Here is a 19,782-nt window from a genome sequence, read left to right as displayed (position 1 = left end):
TGACCCATACTAGTGACAAAATGGCAAACACTGAAACTTCTGACACCGGAAACCACGGTGGAAGAAGAGTGTTGATACAGGTGTGAGCAACCAGTACAGGAATAATGTGGGACATGCACGAGGGAGGTAAAGTGTAGGTATACTTGTGCATGTGAGAGGTGGTGGGAAAGGTCAACCAAGACAGCAGTGCAGAGAGGAAGGGAGAAAGAGAACATCTATGCATACACTAGTGAGCAGTTAGGGCAAACAAACATGTATGTTGTTATGGACAATTTCCTGTTTGGCTAGGATGACAGATGTGGCATCATTGTAACATGAAAATACATAGGTAACAATGGGGAAAACATCACTTCTAGCAGTATCAGATCTAGGTTGCTGAGTGAGTAATCATTATGAGTGATAGTCCTGCTCAAGTCTGGCAATGATGCATTTAGATATACAGTCTCTATGTAGTTTATACATATTAGGTTCATAGGTAGGTACTGGGCTATCTGCCCAAAGGCATATATTAGCCCAGCCACATTGTGCGGTATTCACCGCCACTTTGGTTAATTCCCTAGGCCCTTGATCTAGCAGCTAGTACCCTTGGCCCCTATCTAGTAGAGCTGTTGGTGTGATCCCTGGTGTGAACTTTCTGTTACCCATCCTCTCGTCAAGGTTCCTCTTGAAGAGTGATAGTGAGGGGCTCTGTCGTATGTAGATCGGGACCTTGTTCCATAGCAAGGGAAGTCTTTGCGAAGGGAATCTATCCCTCCAGCATGTTCTATTCATTGTTGTGCTGAGGTTTATGTCCCTAGAGCTTGTAGCTCGAGTAGATTTGGTTTTGCTAAGATGGAGCATGTTCAACAGTTCTGGGTTGGACATGGCTCTGTATGTTAGACAGAGATCGCCTCTGAGAAGGCGGTATGCAACAGAGAAAAGCCTTAGTTTTTTCAGTTGTGCTGCATAGGGCAACTGTTTGAGGCCAGTAATCCTCTTAGTGAGGTACCTCTGTGGTCTCTCCAGCTGTTGGAGATGCCTGGCCAGGTACATTCCAATTGGTGCATTGAACTCAATAATGGGTCTGATGAGGGAAGAGGAGAGGGGCACCACTACATCCTTAGATCTTGATGCGAACCCTTTCGTGATCAGATGGGTCACATAGAAGGATTTTCTAACTACCTTGGCAACATGGTTATCAAAGGAAAGCTGACGCTCTACTTGGGTCCTAGATCTCTTATTACTTCTTCAGATTTCAGGTGGTTACCTCCTATGTGGTAGTTTGCGGGTACTCTGTTTTTTCCAAAGGGGATTACTACACATTTTTTAGCATTTAGCTTGAGACCATGGCTTTGACACCATGCATCAGTCTCATTAAGGCCCTCCTGGAGGATATCCATGTTGGCCGGAGACTCTATTATAGCACCCAGTTTGCAGTCGTCCACAAACTTGGTCAGCCAGAGCACTTCACTGCTTGCCTGTACTTCTGAGAAGTATATGCCAAACAGGAGGGTCCCCAGGACAGAGCCCTGAGGCACACCGCTCGTTACTGGTCTGGATTCGGACATAGATCCCGCTACTCTTACTTTGTGGGATCTGTCTGAGATCCAGTTTGCGATCCATCTTGTGACATAAGGGTTTATGCCCAGGTTGGTGAGTTTATCAATAATACCCGAATGGGGAATGGTGTCAAATGCTTTAGCAAGGTCAAGGTAAGGCATGTGTACCTCCTTTCCCTTATCTATAGCCTGAGTAACTGTCTCAAAGAAGTCCACCAGGTTCAGGAGGCATGATCTGCCCTTGACGAAGCCGAACTGTGTGGGGTCAAGTGTTTGGAGGTTCCTAATCTCTCCATTTATGAGTTCCATAATGATTCGCTCCATTGCTTTACAGATCAGACTGGTCAGGCTTATTGGTCGGTAGTTCCCAGGGTCGGTTGTGGGCCCACCCTTGTGCAGCGGAACCACCGTTGCTGTGTGCCATTCTATGGGCACATATCCTGTCGAGAGGCTGAGACTGAACAGGGTATTCAGATGCGGGGTTAATTCATTTTGGAGCTCATGTATGACACAGCCCGGGACACCATCTGGTCCCATGGAGGCAGTGTTTTTAGCTTTAGATAAAGCCTTATTAACCAACGTACGACTAATCCAAATGAATGAAACACACGACTATGTAACCCAGAGTTAGATACGCCAAAGATGGAAGAACACAGCTCGTACGAGTAATAAACTAAAAAATATATAGAATTTATTTGAGAAATGTATACAAGTAGTTAAGCGCTTTCAACTGATAATCCTCAGTCTTCCTCAGAACAATGTTTCCATTTTGTGACCAGTATATATAATGTCAGTTATTTTGTATTTAAACATTGCGCCAAAACTTTTAAAGTGATAGCATGCAAAATGCACTTATGACTTCCACTAAGCAGACACATATATAAATTCCTAATACACTTGTAATACAATTTAAAATACAAACACTTCAGCAATTATTAAATGCATAACTGATGTGATGTAAAATATATAATAAAAAATACATATTATATCTATGATTCCTACCTAATCTTATATATAAAAAATGTATTAAAATAATTTATTAATTAAATATTTTAAACATAAAAATATATATAAGTATAATTAAACATATAATAAATATTGCCTAACCATTCCTAAAAGAACTAAATGAAGTGGATATATTAATCATATTAATTTCATATGTAATTACATAATGATATAAGACCTAAATAAATTGTACTAGCAGTAGTGTGCTATCCTAACTCTAAAAACGGTTTTATGCTTATATGGTCATTTAGACCAGGGTATCTAGTGGCATCCGTTCTGATCTGATTTTTAAATACAAAATAACTGATATTATATATACTGGTCACAAAATGGAAACATTGTTCTGAGGAAGACTGAGGATTATCAGTTGGAAGCGCTTAACTACTTGTATACATTTCTCAAATAAATTCTATATATTTTTTAGTTTATTACTCGTATGAGCTGTGTTCTTCCATCTTTGGCGTATCTAACTCTGGGTTATTAACCAACGTATTAAAGAGAGGGTGAAGAGTTGAGTCCAGTGTATGTGAAGGAGTCTGTTGTGAGAGTGGAATTTCAACCTTTTATGAAGATTGTTACCAGATTTAGCTATTTGTTTTTTTATTTTGAAACTTAAGCAATGAAATCTGGAGCGCACTTTATTTATACAAAGTTTCAATATGTCATTGATGAGCTAGTCATTGGATAAGAAGTTCAGCAAAGCACAAGTGATGGAGTTTAAGTGTTACTGGATTGTCAATAGATAAGATGTTTAGCGTAAAACAGAGAGAGCGAAGCAAAAAGGTAGGTTGGTAAGATAGTGTTAAAGACTGGGAAAACAAGGCCAAGAATAGACTCCTGCGGAGCACCCTCAAGAACCAATGAGGATTCAGGTGGAGTGGTTTTATATTTGAGGCATATGTCCCAACCTCTTAGTGCAGGAAATCTGGACAAAGGCAAAAATAATGGGGGGACAGAGGCCCAAAAATAGGGACATAATTTAATTAGTGCTGTTACAAGCTTAGAAGTTAGCTAAAATGACAAGTTTTACATCAGCATGCATTTTCTAAAGGACATGAAGTCTGAAACTCAAATATTTATCATTATTTAAAAACTTCAGTTCTCATCGATTTGCCAAAAAAACATAAATTTTATGAGGAATAGACCAAAAGTATGAGGCAAAAATCTGGACAGTTAAGAGGTATGGTTTGAGGTATGTGCACCAAGTAGTTATTTTTAATACCCTTAATGAAGTGGATATAGAGCAAAGTTTGGAGACCTCAGTAAACAGCAGGTTAAAGTTTATCAGGATAAAACTCTTGTCTAGACAAATAAAGGCAGGACCAGTATAGATACTATATTATACCATGACCCCCAGTTAATATTCTAAAACGTGCACGCTGATTGGTCAGCGTGCACATTGTAAATCGACTTATACTAATGGAAAAAGGTCCAGTCGCCCGGACTTTTTCCATTAGTATAAGTCTTTTTTAAAACACTGTTTCGCTATGTTAAAGGAGTTTAACATAGCGAGACAGGTTAAAAAAAGCAACGGAGATCTCCGTTGCTTTTTTTAAAGCTGTCTCGCTATGTTAAACTCCTTTAACATAGCGAGACAGTGTGTAAAAAGCAACGGAGATCTTGCTTTCTCCGTTGTATTTTTTTTTAAACCTGTCTCGCTATGTTAAATGGGTTTAACATAACGAGACAGCTTTAAAATAAGCAACGGAGATCTCCGTTTCTTATTTTAAAGCTGTGTCGCTATGTTAAACCCATTTAACATAGCGAAACAGTTTGTAAAAAGCAACGAAGATCTTGCTTTCTCCATTGTTTTTTTCAAAACTGTCTCGCTATGTTAAATGGGTTTAACATAGCGAGACAGCTTTAAAATAAGCAACAGAGATTCTCCGTTGCTTTTTTTAAAGCTGTCTCACTATGTTAAACCCATTTAACATAGCGAAACAGTAAAAAGCAATGGAGATCTTGCTTTCTCCATTGCTTTTGCCCACAGCTCTGATGTACTGCATAGGCATATGCATGTGCAGTACATCAGAACTGCCACAGAATACCAGACAGCTGCGGAAGGGCAGCAAGGAGGCATTATACAATGCCATTATTTAAGAAAAGTAATTATTTTTTTCTTAAATAATGTCATTGTATATAATAACCACTTCTGGGTGTGGGTAATGCTGGATTTACCCATGGTTGGCTTTGTTTGGCCACTCGGGCTTCGCTCTCTTGACCAAACCACGCCAACTGTGGGTAAAGGCAGCATTACCCACACCCAGGCGTGGGGTATTGCTATATTAATATACTTGTAAGTATGATAAGGGCTACAATGTTTTTGGAAAAAAGAACTTGCTAAGTTAAAATGTTGTGATGTGGGCAATAAACTGAACAGAAACACATTTTCCGTAAGACTGGTAGAAGGGCAACTGGGTGCTAATTGTTGAGGAGGTATTGTTACCTTTTAAAAAATGATAATAATGTGGGCACTTTCCAGTTATCAGGGAGGCCAGTGGCTTAGTGGAAGAGATTATAAAGGAAGAATGGAGTAGAAGCAATAATGTTAGCTCTAGGTAGGAAATAATGTAACTTAAGCTACTCAGCATCATAGATTTACTGTCCTTTATTTTCTTTAGAGCATGTCAAGTTTCAATTACTCAGAAGACATGATCTGATAGAAACATGGAACACAGAATTACTAGAGAGGGGGAGTGAACTAAAAAAGACGTAAGATGTGATAAAAGTGAGAAACAGCATAGAAGATAGTTGGCTGGGCAATGTTTGTTTCTAACTCAAGGGTATCTTTGACCTGTAAACACAGTGTGAAGGTCTGTTAGTGACTATTTCAGCTGCTCTTTATAATGGTTGCACTTAGAGAAATTGACACATTCTTGCATTTTCTGCACTGCAGATGATTGCTTGCCTGTACCAGAACTGGATAGATTATCTTTTCCAATGCTTATCTGTCTCCTTTAGTTGGAAGAATAAGGCCATAGTAACCCACTTATCCTTAAGTTTGTGTGCAACACATGGATTGGGTATGACCATTTGGGATACAATAAGCAAAAAAAAAAATAAAATTGTTACATGGAGCCTTGGTTATAGGAGACCACATTATTAAGGAAGGCACAATGATCAAGCAATTGAATGCTTCTGAATATAAATGGATAAGAGGAAGCTGGGTCATTGTGGCTGTAGACCATACTGTATTATACAGGGATCGGGTGTCTTATTGAATACAATGAAAAGAGTGAGTAATATTATTAGAGTAGCCAGTGAGCACTCATTTAGTGATGTAGCCTGGCAGTAGATATTTCCAGTATTAGTATGTAATTTTCTCCTACCCTTTTCTAAAGATCCCACTTTCAGTTCTTTTCTCCCTCTCTTACAATATTCAGTACTTCAAATACAGTTGGTTTAGACTTTGATTTCCATGTCTATCTATTGCTTTTTGGCAGTCAAAAGAATTAAACTTAACTATGCTTTGCTATGTCTAGGCAATTCGGATCCTGTATCCCAGCTCAGAAGTAATTCTCTTAGTTACACCTATTTGCTCACCCAGTATTTCTGAAGGAGTATGCTGTAGGGATTTTTAAAGTCTGATAACTCATTAGTCTCCCAAAACATATGTTCCCAGTTTAACATTTGGCATGTACCTAAGGAAAAAATCTTTGGAGTCTGCTTGGGGTATAAAAATACCTATGCAAACACTTCCAAGCAAAAATCCTTCTAGACTTTGTTGCATATTTGGGAGCCATACATATGTCCATCCATTGTTTCCTTGTGAATTGTTATCCAGTCTCTCTTCCTAATCTTTTCTAATCTCCTCTGATTGATTCCTATAGTTATCATGAATATTTTATATGCCATACTAATTATCCCTTTTTAACAACAGCTTCTGTTCTAAATTCAGTTAAAAACTCTACCAAAGCAGGTCTTTCACTTGGGATACCCCCATCCCTTTCTCTTTGCCTGTACTCTAGCAGTCCCTGATAGGGAAGGCAGTCTCTAGCCTTCAGTCCAAATAAGTCTAAATGTCTTCTTGGCCTCTTCCCATTCTGTTACCTTTCCTTTTTTAGTTATTTGCTCCCAGTACCTTGGTTTCTTTGCCAGTTTTTCCCCCAGTAAATTCCAGCCCCTCTTACATATTATTTGTATCCTTAACTCCTTATTGGCAAAATCTCTTTACTGCAGTCTCTTGTTGGCTTAGTTCTTAGAATACTTTCCGTTGCTTTGCACATATAATTGTCTGTATTGCTGCTGCTGTTATCCTTAAAAATCTGCATCCACAATCCCACTCTCTCATTATTTCTTGAATTTCTTCCTTGCTTCATTATCATCCATTTCCACTTAGCTTTCTACTTATGTTATGTATATGAGCCTTAACTCTGTAGCTTTAAAATATCCCTTCTAATCAGTTAATACTAAACTACTACTGGAAGTATCAGCTTATCCCACTTGACCCTTGCCATTTTCCTGTGCCAGATAAAATCCTTCAACTCTTTATTAATTACTGTCCACAACCTCTCTTCTGGTTGATAAAACTATGAACTTTGTTTAAAACTAAAGGGACTAAAATCATTTTCACTGTTCGTATCATACTATCGATATTCATAAGCAAGAGTTTCCAGTTTTTCAGTTTTTGTATTATCTTTTGTTTAATCTGTTTCCACATATCCTTAGCTGCCATAACATAATCCTTTTTAATCTATACTCCTAAATACTTCATTTTATCATGTCCCCATAAATATGGGTGTAGCTGAACCAATTCATGAGTGAGTACATAGTTTATAGCCAAAGTCTTTGTTTTATCTTCATTAAATTTTATATCCTGAAAAGACTTAACTATCTCAAAATGGTCCACACTACTGAGATGTCCTTTTCTAGTTTTATCAGGTACAAAATAATATTGTCTGGAAATAAAACACACCTTTTTTGATTACCATACCAGTTATATCCTTGAATCTCTGAGTCCCTCATTTTCTTTGCTAATGGCTCTAAATAAAACGAAACTGACAAGGGGGAAGAGGACAACTATGCCTAGTCCCTCTGTTCAGAAACAAGTTATTGAAGAGGAACACTCAATTAAGATTGTTATTGTATCAGGAAATGCAAATGTTTTCATTGCCCTACATAAAATATTCCAGCTTATTCTGTTGAATACTTCTACATCAAGAACCACCAACAACAGCAGTATTTTCTTACATTCTGCTTCCCTCGGGATCATCATTGTTCTGTTCATAGGTTCATAGGTTCATAGGTTCATACTAGGCTATCTGCCCTAGGGCATTTATAAGCCTAGCCAGAGTGTGTTTGGCTTTCGCCACCCATTTTAAATTAATTTTGCTATGCCTTTTTTTGAGGTTAGTATACTGTGCCTCTGTCTAACAGTGACACAGAAGTGATAGCCGGGGTAAACCTACGATCTCCCATCCACTCATCAAGATTCCTCTTGAAGAGAGTCAATGTGGGACTCTGCCTAACCTGGACTGGGATTTTATTCCAATGTGAAGGGAGCCTCTGGGTTATGAATCTGTCCCTCCAGCATGTCCTATTTATTTCAGTGCTGAGGTTCAAGTCTCTCGAGCGCGTAGCTCGATGGGATTTGGATTTTCTGAGGTGCAGCATGTCCATTAATTCCGGGTTGGACATGGCTTTATACGTCAGGCACAGATCGCATCTGAGTAGGCGGTATGCCACTAAGTAGAGCTGGAGTTTCTTTAACCGGGCAGCATATGGCATCTGTTTGAGCCGTTTGATCCTCTTGGTGAGGTAGGGTCTTTCCAGTTGCTGCAGGTGTCTGGTAAGGTACATCCCAAAAGGAGCATTGTACTCAATAATGGGCCTGATGAGGGATGAGTAAAGAGGTACGATGACCTCCCCTGATCTAGATGTGAATCCCTTCATGATTAGGTGGGCTATATAAAATGTTTTTCTAACCACTTTGGCCACGTGGTTGTCAAATGAGAGATTGCTATCAACTTGGGTCCCCAGGTCCCTAATGACTTCTTCTGTACTTAATGGATTACCACCTATGTGGTAATTTGTGGGCACTTTGTTTTTGCCAAAGGGATGACTATACACTTTTTGGTGTTTAGCTTGAGGCCATGGCTCTGGCACCAGTTGTCTGTTTCTTTGAGGCCCTTTTGGAGGATGCTTGTGTCGGCTGGAGAGTTGATTATGGCGCCCAGTTTGCAGTCATCTGCGAACTTGGTCAGCCACAGTCCTTCCGTGTTGGCCTGTACCGCCGAGAAATATATACCGAACAAGAGAGGTCCCAGGACTGAGCCTTGTGGGACGCCACTTGTAACTGGTTTGGAGTCTGACATGGCTCCAGCAATTCTAACCATGTGGGTTCTGTCCTTGAGCCAGTTTGCAACCCATCTAGTGACATAGGGGTTTATATTTAAGCTGGTGAGCTTATCTATAATGCCAAGTGGGGTATTGTATCGAAGGCTTTTGCGAGGTCCAGGTAGGCTGTGTGGACCACCTTCCCCTCGTCAATGGCCTTGGTGACTGTTTCAAAGAAATCGACAAGGTTTAAGAGGTAGGATCTGCCCTTAACAAAGCCAAACTGGGTAGGATCCAGTGTCTGTAGGTCCCCAATATCTTTATTTATGAGGTCCATGATGATCCTTTCCATAGCTTTGCAGACCAAGCTAGTCAGGCTTATGGGGCGATAGTTTCCAGGATCCGTTGAGGCACCACCTTTGTGGAGAGGGACCACTGTTGCTGTCGCCACTCTTTGGGTACATATCCTGTAGTAAGGCTAAGATTGAACAGTAGTTTTATGTTTGGGTTTAGCTCTTCTTGGAGTTCATGTAGGGCGCAGCCCGGGACACCATCTGGTCCCATTGATGCTGTGTTTTTGCTTTGGAGAGGGCGGCTCTTACCTGAGCATCTGAGATGTCAGGGGGGGCAGCACTCTGTTGGGATAGATATTTGCCCTTTTGGTGGGGAGAGGGGAGAAGTTTGCACTGAACCTGTCAGCTAGGATGTTGGCAATGTCTGTGGGCTCGGTGGAGTTTTTGTCATTTTGGACTAATTCTGAGCATATCTGGGAATTCCCACCCAGGTTCCTAACATAACTAAAGAAAGCCTTGTGATTATACTTTGTGTCCTGTGCAATTTTTCTCTCGAAGCTGGCCTTAGACGATTTTATGAGTGCCCGTAGTTTTTTGCTAATACTGATCAGAGATGCCTTCCCTTTTTGGGATTTTGCTCTATCATGTAGTAGCTTCCTCCTTTTATTGTATAGATTGTTTATGGCTGGGGTCCACCAGACAGGACGTCTGCCTTTGGAGGATTGGGTCTTGGTTTTATTTGGGATTGCATGATCCATGCATTCCTGAAGGTGTTCATAGAATGTGTTTATAAAGGATTCTGTGGTCTGGGTCGTATTTTCCACAGGCCCGGGGGCTTTGAAGGATTTTGCCTCGGTTTTGAGGCGTGTGAAATTTGCTTTAGAGAAGTTTTTCACTGTGGTTTTCTGGGCAGGGGGTGGGGTCGGGATGTGAATATCCAGTGAGATTAGTTTATGGACTGATCTTACCAGTGAGGGATACACTTCTGGTCTGGAGCATAATGTCCCCATGTTGGTGATGATCAGGTCCAGTATGATTTCCCCTCTTGTGGGAGTGGTAACAAGTTGTTCCATAGCATTTGAGTTTATAAATTCTAGGAACCTTTGGGCTAGGGTGTTGGAGCTAGAGTAATGCTCCCAGTCTATGTTTGGGTAGTTGAAGTCGCCCAATATAATGGTGTTTGGAGAGACCTTCATATTTTCCAGTATTCTCAGGAAGGCCAAGTGGGGTTCCTGTGTTTGGGAGGGTGGTCTGCAACAGGCTATAAACTGGAAGGCAGTTTTACCCACAGTTAGTTGCACATGGATAGTCTCTGATGCTTCATGCTGTGCCACCAACCTGGAGGTGTGGATATCTTTGACGAATATTGATACTCCCCCTCCTTTTGTGGTTCGGTCCAAGTTTTGGGGCCGAAAAGCATGGTATGAGGTATAACCTGGTAGTGCTGGGGTGCTCTCGGGAGCCTTGAACCAGGTTTCTGTTACTGCACAGATATCGATGTTCTCCATGCTAAGGAGAGTTTCGAGTGCATGCATCTTGAGGCTTAGACTTCTGGCGTTGAGTAGCATTACTCTTAGTTTCTTATCCCTTGTGATACCTATGGAGGTGGGTTTGTCTTTTGAGCCTTGCCTAAAAAAGGCACTATGGGGGTAGCAAGAGCCTTTGCCAATATCCGAAAGCCCAGGGGTGACAGGTGCAAGCCGTCCCTAGCGAAGCATCGTGGCTTGTCGAGCATGTCATCCCAGGCTGAAAGGCATTGGATCCCCTTTGAATGACACCAACACTTAAGCCAGTTGTTGAAATTGATCATCTTGTCTTCATATTGTGGCATAATTCTTGGTGAGGGTAAGATGCTACTCAAGGTCAGGGTCATACCGGCCTGGCTACATGTTCAGAGAGCTCCTCTATGTCTCTTTTCATGTAGTCCAGGGACGTACGTCTCAGGTCATTCACACCAGCATGGACAATGACTGAGTCATATTTGTACTTGCCTTGGAGTGACCTGAGTGCTTGTGTTATGTGGCGGATCCTAGCGCCCGACAGGCAGCTCACCGTGACCTTCTCCTTGTTCAGCCTGGTGAGCAGGATGTCAGTGTGCCTGACGATAGTGTCACCTATTACAAATGTTTGTCTCCCCTCCACAAAACCACATTGATCCATATCTGTCAATTTTGGCAACATATTTGCCATTCTTTTAGGTATTACAGACATAAACACTTTGTCACTATGGTCTAAACTTGAAATGGGCCTTATGAACCTGGGCCAGATAGGTTTTATGGTCTTTAGGTATTACAGCAACCATAGCTTTCTTCCAAGATGTTGGTGCATTCCCTACTTTTAAAATACTGTTAAAACCTTCCAGATCTTTATCACTTTCTTCCCTCCCAGCTTCCAAACATCCATAGTTATACCACCTATTCCTGGAGACTTTCCTGTAGATTGATTATTTGTCACAATTTTTAGCTCATCTTCTCCTGTCTTAACTGTTAGTTGTTGAGCATCATCTACCTCTAACCTTCACATAAAGAAGTTTTCCATAAATATTTTCATTTGAGCTATTTCTTGATTTCTGCATTCTTCTGCTTTACACAAAGACAGTTAGCATAGTGACTAGGCAACAGAAATTAGAAAGGGTTGTTGCCAAACTTAGGGAGCTAATATAAAAAAACAGTTGCTTAATGGCAATCTTTCCAAATGTATGCATATTATCCAGATACTGCCTTATTTTCTTTTTAAAATTCTGCAGTTTTTTTTTAAATTCTGCAGTTGTACATCTCCTTATTCTGTTTGATGCCCCTTATTCTGCAATACATTAACATTTATTGGCCCATCTTAATAATAATTCTTACTTCTCAATCAGATCTTTCTTTTATTTTTATGCTATTTTAAACTCTACTTTCTTTTCAACTAAATGCACATGTTCCTGTGAAATATAAATTCTGTCTAGTCTATCCCAGTTTTGTATCTTGGAGAATAATATGTAAATTCTCTCAGAGTTCCTACTGTAGAATTCATGTCTTCCATACCAAATATTTTCATATTTTTTTCAGAAATCTACCCTCTTTTGCAATATTTTCCCTTTTAGGTCCTGTAGATACATCTTCACTGTTGCAACTCAAGTTCCAGTCCTATATAAGTAATATTTCCTGATGAAAGCTGATTATTTCTCCCAAAATTTTCTTAAGCTTCATAATAGTAATTTTAGGTGAAATATAAATATGTGTCAGTGTAATCTTCTTCCCTTGCCAGTAGCCCCTTAGTACCACACATCTACCGTTATCTTTTTTTTCTTCTCTTTGTGTCAGTATTGAAGTTCTTCTAGCAATTTGTGTAAGTACTCCACTTTTCTTTGTTCCTAATATTCTAATGAATATCCATACTGAAATCCTTTCATTATCAAATTTACATGCCTTTTCCAAATGTGTTTCTTGTAGCATTGCTATTTGCACTCTGCATTTCTTAATATAATTCAGTTCAGTACTCTTACCTTTTCATCTGTACCCATGAGGCTTTTCATGTTCTAAAATAATATGGATAGAGTAGCCATTGTGATAAGAAGTTATAATACCCATATATTATATATGTCATCTTTTGTAAATGTCTATTTCCAGCTAATGTTTGGCAGGTTGATCCTTTATGCTGTTGTTTCTTGTCATCTTCATTTGAACCTATGCCACATTTTACAAGACTTTTTGTTGTAATGAAACACTTAAAAACACACCCCAGAACCTTTAACTTTAAACAAACTTACAAAACTATGTACATCTTCAAATAAATAAGTTGAATCCTCCTAAGATGAACAATTTCCCAAACTGACAGCTGTACCTACAGACATTATCCAACCTAAAAGTAAGGTTATACATGTTACAGCCTGTGCTACTACTTACACTAATTGCTGTCTGTTCTTGTATTATCTTTATTCCCCTTCAAGATGAGAAAAACAGATAGTAGACTTTCAGAAAACATTAGCTTTTAGCCTTAAGAAAAAAGTGCACTGGGTATCTTAAAATAAAACTAAATTATACACTCTTCTATTAAATGCACTTAGGTGTTTACATACCAGGAACACTGCTATCTCTTATTCACTTCCAATAATTTCAAACTTTATTTTTCACTAAGTTGCTTGACCTATACCTTTTGGTTTTATGTTTCTCTCAGCAAACAATGTCCAGAGCTCTCAAGGTTTATTGCCTGAGCCTGTAATCAACTTGTCTCCATTGAAACATAAGACCAGAAGGTACATCTACCCATTCTGCAGATTTCCAAACTCACACTGAACATTTATTTTTTTAAAGAAAAACTTTTCATTACATTCAAAGTAGTCTCTTACTTTTTAGCACACATGCTTACACAAGAAACTTTTTATTAGACTAAGTCATGGGCATTAGTCCAGACATTCACATATGCAAAAGTAAGAGAAAACATCTCAACTCAATATATATTGTAATTAGTGCACTTTTATATCCCAACCCCATCCCAAGATTACAGGATATTAACATGAATATGCTTTTGTCCAGCTGTTCTTGTTTTTCTTCATTGTAATTCCTACATTTCTTAAAACTAAAGCAGAAAAAAGAGTACTTGTTTGCTTTGTTATCTTTATCACATACAACAGTCACTGAAAATACTTTACTATATAACATGCAATTTATATCATGAAATGTTTTATACAAATTCTAAGAACAACAATTTTCTTACTTACAGTTAATCTTTTTGCCTTCATTTTTTCCCTTTAGTGTCCTTCCAGACATTAATGACATGAAGTGGGGTATATGCTTTCAGTCTCCCACATTTAACAAACTCAATGAAAGTCCAATCTTTCTTAGCCAGTTTTTCTTGTAAAGCCATACTTAATGTGAGTGGTGTTTTATAGTCTCACATTTATTCACTAATTTTAGTGTTCTGGTTTTCTTTCTGTTCATTTCCATCTCCCAAGCCCAGACTCCAGTTCATGTCTGAGGTACTCTTGATTCTTCAAGCCAACTCCTGTGCTTTTTTCTGTATATCAAGTAATTTCCTTTGAAACATTGGAAAAGGTTTCAGTGGCAAAGTCTCTCTATGGCCTTTATTATCAGAAAAATGAAAAGCAGAGTCCCCTTCTGTTTGATGGCTCACTTTTTGTTGGACAAACTTTGGATTTTCTCCTTAGCCTGTTCTGCATAAAAAAAAAATAACTTTGATACTCCAGGAAAAAAAATTCTTAAGACAACTGGATGCAATAGCTTGAATATCACACCTGCCTATCAACATTCCCTATTTGCTGAGATAAATGTGCTTCTCTTCTGCCTGGTGTACAGTGAATAATCATTTTCCGCAAACACTCTACTGACTCCAGTGTTTAATAGTTTCCCGTTCTGCCACAGTTTTTTTCAGGCTCAACTCTTTCTGCTAGTATGATTGCATATTTTGCTAATCCAGGTCTTGACTGCTTTCTTATGGCCAGGTTTGATGCATACATACAGTGTGCCCTATACTTAAGAAATCCTGCTGTGGAATACTAATCCAGTTACTTATTTGTGCTTTCATAAAATTAATTTTTTCTGTTCATTCCAGTTTCTTTGGTACAGCAGAAAATATCAGGTTTTCTCTGCCTGCTCTGTCCTCTAACTCATCCTTTTTTTGAAACAGTTCTTCTTGAGCAGTCTCATACTCAGCCAGCCTTTTCTTCATTTTGACCTCTGATTTTTGCAGTTTTATCAGTTCATTTCAATAGCTGTTTAGGCTTCTTTCATTTTCCATGCTTTTATTTGATTTGATATACTCCTTCAGTGTTTCATTTATTTTAATAACTCTGAGCACATTTTATTTCTTTTTTTTCTCCAAGTTACTGGAAGCCATCTCTTGTACCAAAGCTGGAGCTTGAACTGCTTTTTTGCTGAACAGCTGCAGAATTCTTCCCTGTCAGTGTTGTGTCCTCTCCTTTCCTGGTTGATTTTCTTTCAGGTTCTTTAAATGTCTTCTTTGTTGGCATTCAGAGTACTAGGCAGAAGCTACATTTTACCCCAAAAACAGTTTCAATGTCACTCCTTTTTCTCAGTTTCTGTTTTTACACTGGGAGAGCTGAAGTTAAACTGTTGATCAGTGTGCAGCCATTTTAGAAGTCCAAGCTCAACAAAGGTTTTAAACCAGACTGTATGATACTATAAACAATTAATAGCCCTTTGTTAGTAGAGAGAGTCCTAGGTAGAGTTGGGCAAGTACAGTTTGAATGTCACTGTGAAGTAATAGAAAGTGTAAATAAGTGAAATAAAAAGGCAAATCGGGATTGTGTTTTCATGTTCAAAGTGAGGTTGTTTTTGGTAGTCACTTCTGAAATGGAGGCTGAAGTAGAAGGACCATATAAGAGGAGGGAGTATTTTGGAAGTGTGGGGAAGGTTAATTTGTAGAAGATATAGTTGCTTGACAGTAGAAGTTATAGTGGCCCTGTTTGAATGGTACATAACCTGTACAGAATGCATAAATGGGGAGCTTTCAGGCTATACTAAGCAGAGAGAAAATTAGTGAGGTAGGAGATTGCAGTGTGAGGCCATAAGCAAACTGAAATGGGTTATATCTGAACAGAGATAATGTGAGGGGATATCAGTTGATTGATACAGAAGGAAAGATCAACAATACAGCATGAACAAATATGAGCAAAAGCTTAGGAAGGAATATTTTAGAAGTCTAAAATTTAATATTAAAAACTGCGTTAACTGCTAGGAATAAAGTTCAGTTTGCTTTCCTGTCGTAACTTACAGCTTTGGTGTGACTGACTGTTTACCCCCAAAAAGTGTTAACTGAGATGGACAGGAAAAAAGAAAACTACTTCATGTTTATCAGATGAAATGTAGAAAATAGTATATGGTGACGTTATATGTCCCTCAATGTGAAGGAGGTATGAGCCTACTTAAAACTGATTTTATGTGTAAGCCTGCTGTCTCAGGGCTACTAAATATTTGTTTATATCAGCACAGCCAAACAAAGTGGAACTCTTAAACCATGAAGAAAAGGTTAAGATGACATCTTTGCATAGATAGTACGTGTATTTTGGAAAGGAGCGGGTATGGGAATCAAACCAGAAGTGAGTAAAAATACAGGTACCAACAGAAAGTGCCAAAAAAGCAAAATAAAGACTATAAAGAATATAAAGACTGACCAGAAGAAAAGGAGAGAAAACTGAAAAGCTCACAGTTACAGTGTAAGTACGGAGAAATGCTAGAACTACATATCGATCGAGATTTAAATCGTGAGTAGCTAAGTAAAGGTGCATTTAAACCAAGAATGGAAGGTTAATAATGGCAGCTAGGTGTTCATTCAGTTTTTTCAAAAATCTATAGAAAAAGTGGGAGATACAGGCAGATATAGTGTTCTCTAGTAAAGGACTAGAAACAAGTACTCATGTTGTCACTGATTATGGTATATTTATGCCCACAACCAAGGGAGTGTTACATTAAGGAGTATGCGAGATTATGCAAACACTACAAAATATAGGTTGCTGAGAAGTATGGGAAACACAAACCACAAAGAATTACTGAAAATGAAGAAGTACTGGGCATATGGTATCATCCAAAACCAAATGTCAAGGAAGTAGATACAAGAAAAATAGATATAGTAGTAAAAAAAAAGGGACAAAAGTATAATTAATTATTGAAATAGCTACAGCTAACAACTGCAGTTCCTGGTCAGCACAGAGATATATAGTCATAAAATACCAGGATACACAAGCAAAAACTAGAGCAGTGTGAAATAAAGATACCCAGATGGTTCCAATAGTAGTAGGAACAACAATGTTAATAAAGGATTTTCAAGGATACTTAAATAAGCTATCAGTATGTTTAACTCCATGTGATCTACAGAATGAGGCAGTTCTGGGAACATTGTGGGTGCTAAGAAGAGCACTCTTGGAAACCACAAGGACTGAAGCAATACTAATTTCATGAAATTAAATTGTGCCTTGACACAGAAAGAGGGTCCATCCCTTTCACAGTACCAGAAGTCCTACACATTTGGAGAAATACAAAAAACACATATAAAAGTTGTTAGTCAGAATGAGTAAAAGGGGAGTATACATTCAGACAAGTAGAAGAAACGTAACATTTGTTACAATAAAAAGTGTCTTAGCCTGTCAAGAGCAATCTATGTATCAGTTATAATGAGTTGTAGGTCTTCACTCTTTTGTGGTAGCTTCTAGAGTAGGTGCTTAGAAAATAAAATAAAATACAGAGTACATGCCTGCAGATTGGGAGCTGGCAGATTGTTAATGTAATCAAAAATCAACATAAAAGAAAGAAGAAATGTCACGAATAGTATATTAGGTAGTAGCATGCATTGTGTAGTCTAAATAAGTTGAGGTATGCAGAATAATAAATAAGAGAAGAAAAGTGCAACTGAGATATCTTGAAATGGGTGAAGTAAGCTGTATGAAGTTAGTGATGGAAGCAGTGTATAGATAGGTAAGCCAGAAAACTCCGGAGTAGATGCACACATGGGACTGCATGTAGCGGTGAATCTCCTGTTTCCTAGTCAGCAGTTTATCAAGAAGAGTTAAGTGCTGATGCTTGTGTGTGTGTGTGTGTGTGTGTGTGTGTGTGTGTGTGTGTGTGTGTGTGTGTGTGTGTGCGCTTGTGTGATTGCTTCATAACAGCTAATGTTAAGTTGTCTATTTTGCCTTCATTCTTGCTGGTTGGGTTTGGAGCCGATCCTCGGCTCCAACTCGGCCATCTTCAAAAGCTCGATAGCTGCTTACTGGCTAGAGGCCCCCTCCTATATCCCATGATACCTGGTGCTAGATACCCAGATCTCATTTGCCGCTTCTGCTACGAGGTTGCGTTTACTGGCTCAGGTCGTAATTTTCACTTTGTTCTTATATTTAGGACCTTTTTGTACTTGTTAGGTATACTTTTATTGTTATAGCTCAGAGTAGATTCGATAGCAGTTTGTTAGTGTTTATCCCCCCTTCTAAACTTGTTTTCTCCTTAGAGAGTTTTTCCTTTCCCTCCTCCACCCCCGTTTACCTTTCAAAGTAAGCCATTTTAGTTAGAGGCTTATCATTGTTTTATTTTTAAGGTAGACAAAAGTTTTCCTTTTAGTAAATTGTGGTAGCTTGTAGGTCTTCTTAATTAGTGTGTGTGTGTGCTGTTAAGGTGTGGTAACTTGTGTGAATTGTGTGTATTTTTTTTCAGTTACCTACTCTCCACTCTACTTGTTATTTGTATTTGATTTTCCTTTACAGGAATGTCTAAAGATACAAAAGTGTCGGGATTCAAGAAGTGTGACTCATGCTGTCAAAAAATGTCTCTGACAGATGGTCACACTTCTTGTGTCTACTGCTTGGGCTCCCTACACCTGCAGGACTCTTGCTCGGTGTGTCACGTCTTTAGTCCAAGAGTTCTGCAGGAGCGTAGGAATAAGCTTATCCTGAGTGGTTTGCTTAAACCTGAAGGATCACCGGCCAAGACTCAGTCAGTGAAACCTTCTAGGCCATCGAAGCCGTCGGCTCCCAGCTCGGAGCTGTCGCCGGGTATGGCTTCTGCTTCAACTTCGGTTCCGGCTGGAACCGAAGTACCTATCTCTATGTCAACTTCGGCTCCAACTGGAGCCGAAGTACCTATGTCTCAGTCGGCTCCGACTCTTCCATTGGAACCGTTAGGGAGTCGGAAACACTCCAGGTCACCATCGTTGGAGTCAATACACTCGGCTCCAGGGTCACCCTTATTGCAATCTGAGCAGAGTCATCGATCCCACTCTTCTCGGTTGTCTAGGCTATCTGACCATGATTTGGAGAGAGTGGTGAGCGGGCTTTTAAAGTCGCAGGCCCTGGCAAAAATGCTATCCAGCCCCTCTAACCAGGGTTCAGCTCAACGTGTTTCTCCAATAGTTCCTCCTTCGACTCATCCCTTGAGTTCAGAGCCGGAGCATGCTGTGGCTGGAACCGTGGGTCCGTCGGAACCGATACCTCCCTTTTGGGTGCCGTTGTTGGCTCCGATCTCTTCCATGGTGCCGTCCTTGGAGGGATCTGGGTGCCGGGACTCCCTCGTCGGCCCTGAGGGGCCGAGTGGCATCGGACCCTTGTCCGACCCCATTCTCCCTCTTGGAGCTTCGGCACAGGTGAGTTCAGCTCCTACATCAGCTTCAGAGCTGTCCCTTTCGGTGCCAGGAAGGATTCCGGTCTCTTCGGAGCCGGAGCCTTCTATGGCATTGGGAAGGGGCACCTTTGAGGTCATGAGGAGTGTGCTGGCATCTGAGTCAGCCTCACGTTCGGCCTCATGGGCTCCTCCCCCCATGGTGCCTGCTCCTGCCTCTGCCCCTCCTCCAGACCCCAAGCGTGGGGAACAAGCGCTCCAGGACACCCTATTGTGTGTATCTTCCTCTTCCGAGGACTCCCCTGTTCATTCAGAGGAGCCCCCTTGAAAGAGAAAATGCAAGAGGAAGCATGTTGACTCCCCTGAGTCTGTCACTTCAGATACCAATTTGGAGGAGTCGGAAGGGTCCCCGAGATCCCCTTCTGAGGACGTCTCCTTCTCAGACATCCATGAAATCCTTAGGGAAAGGGGGAACTGGACTACCCTTAACCCTTCCGAGGATGAGTCGGTATTCCTGGACGCGTTTGGTTCCCAACCCTCCACCTCCTGGGTGTCTCCGGCTTTCGATCCACTGATGTCGGTGGTGGCTCGAAAGGCGTGGTCAGCTCC

The 19,782-nt window shown here is 40.0% G+C and overlaps 1 protein-coding gene across 1 annotated transcript in view; it reads left to right on the top strand.

Annotated features, from left to right (window-relative positions):
* LOC122806225 (interleukin-20 receptor subunit alpha-like) overlaps positions 1-19,782 on the top strand; it is a 764,186-nt gene that overhangs the window by 736,427 nt on the left and 7,977 nt on the right. The gene's annotated exons all lie outside the window — the stretch shown is intronic.

This window comes from Protopterus annectens, chromosome 1.part1 (assembly GCF_019279795.1).
Source record: "Protopterus annectens isolate FY-2018-M chromosome 1.part1, PAN1.0, whole genome shotgun sequence".
NCBI lineage: Eukaryota > Metazoa > Chordata > Ceratodontiformes > Protopteridae > Protopterus > Protopterus annectens.
Note: the sequence above shows the minus strand (reverse complement) of the source record. Positions and strands in the feature narration are given on the sequence as shown.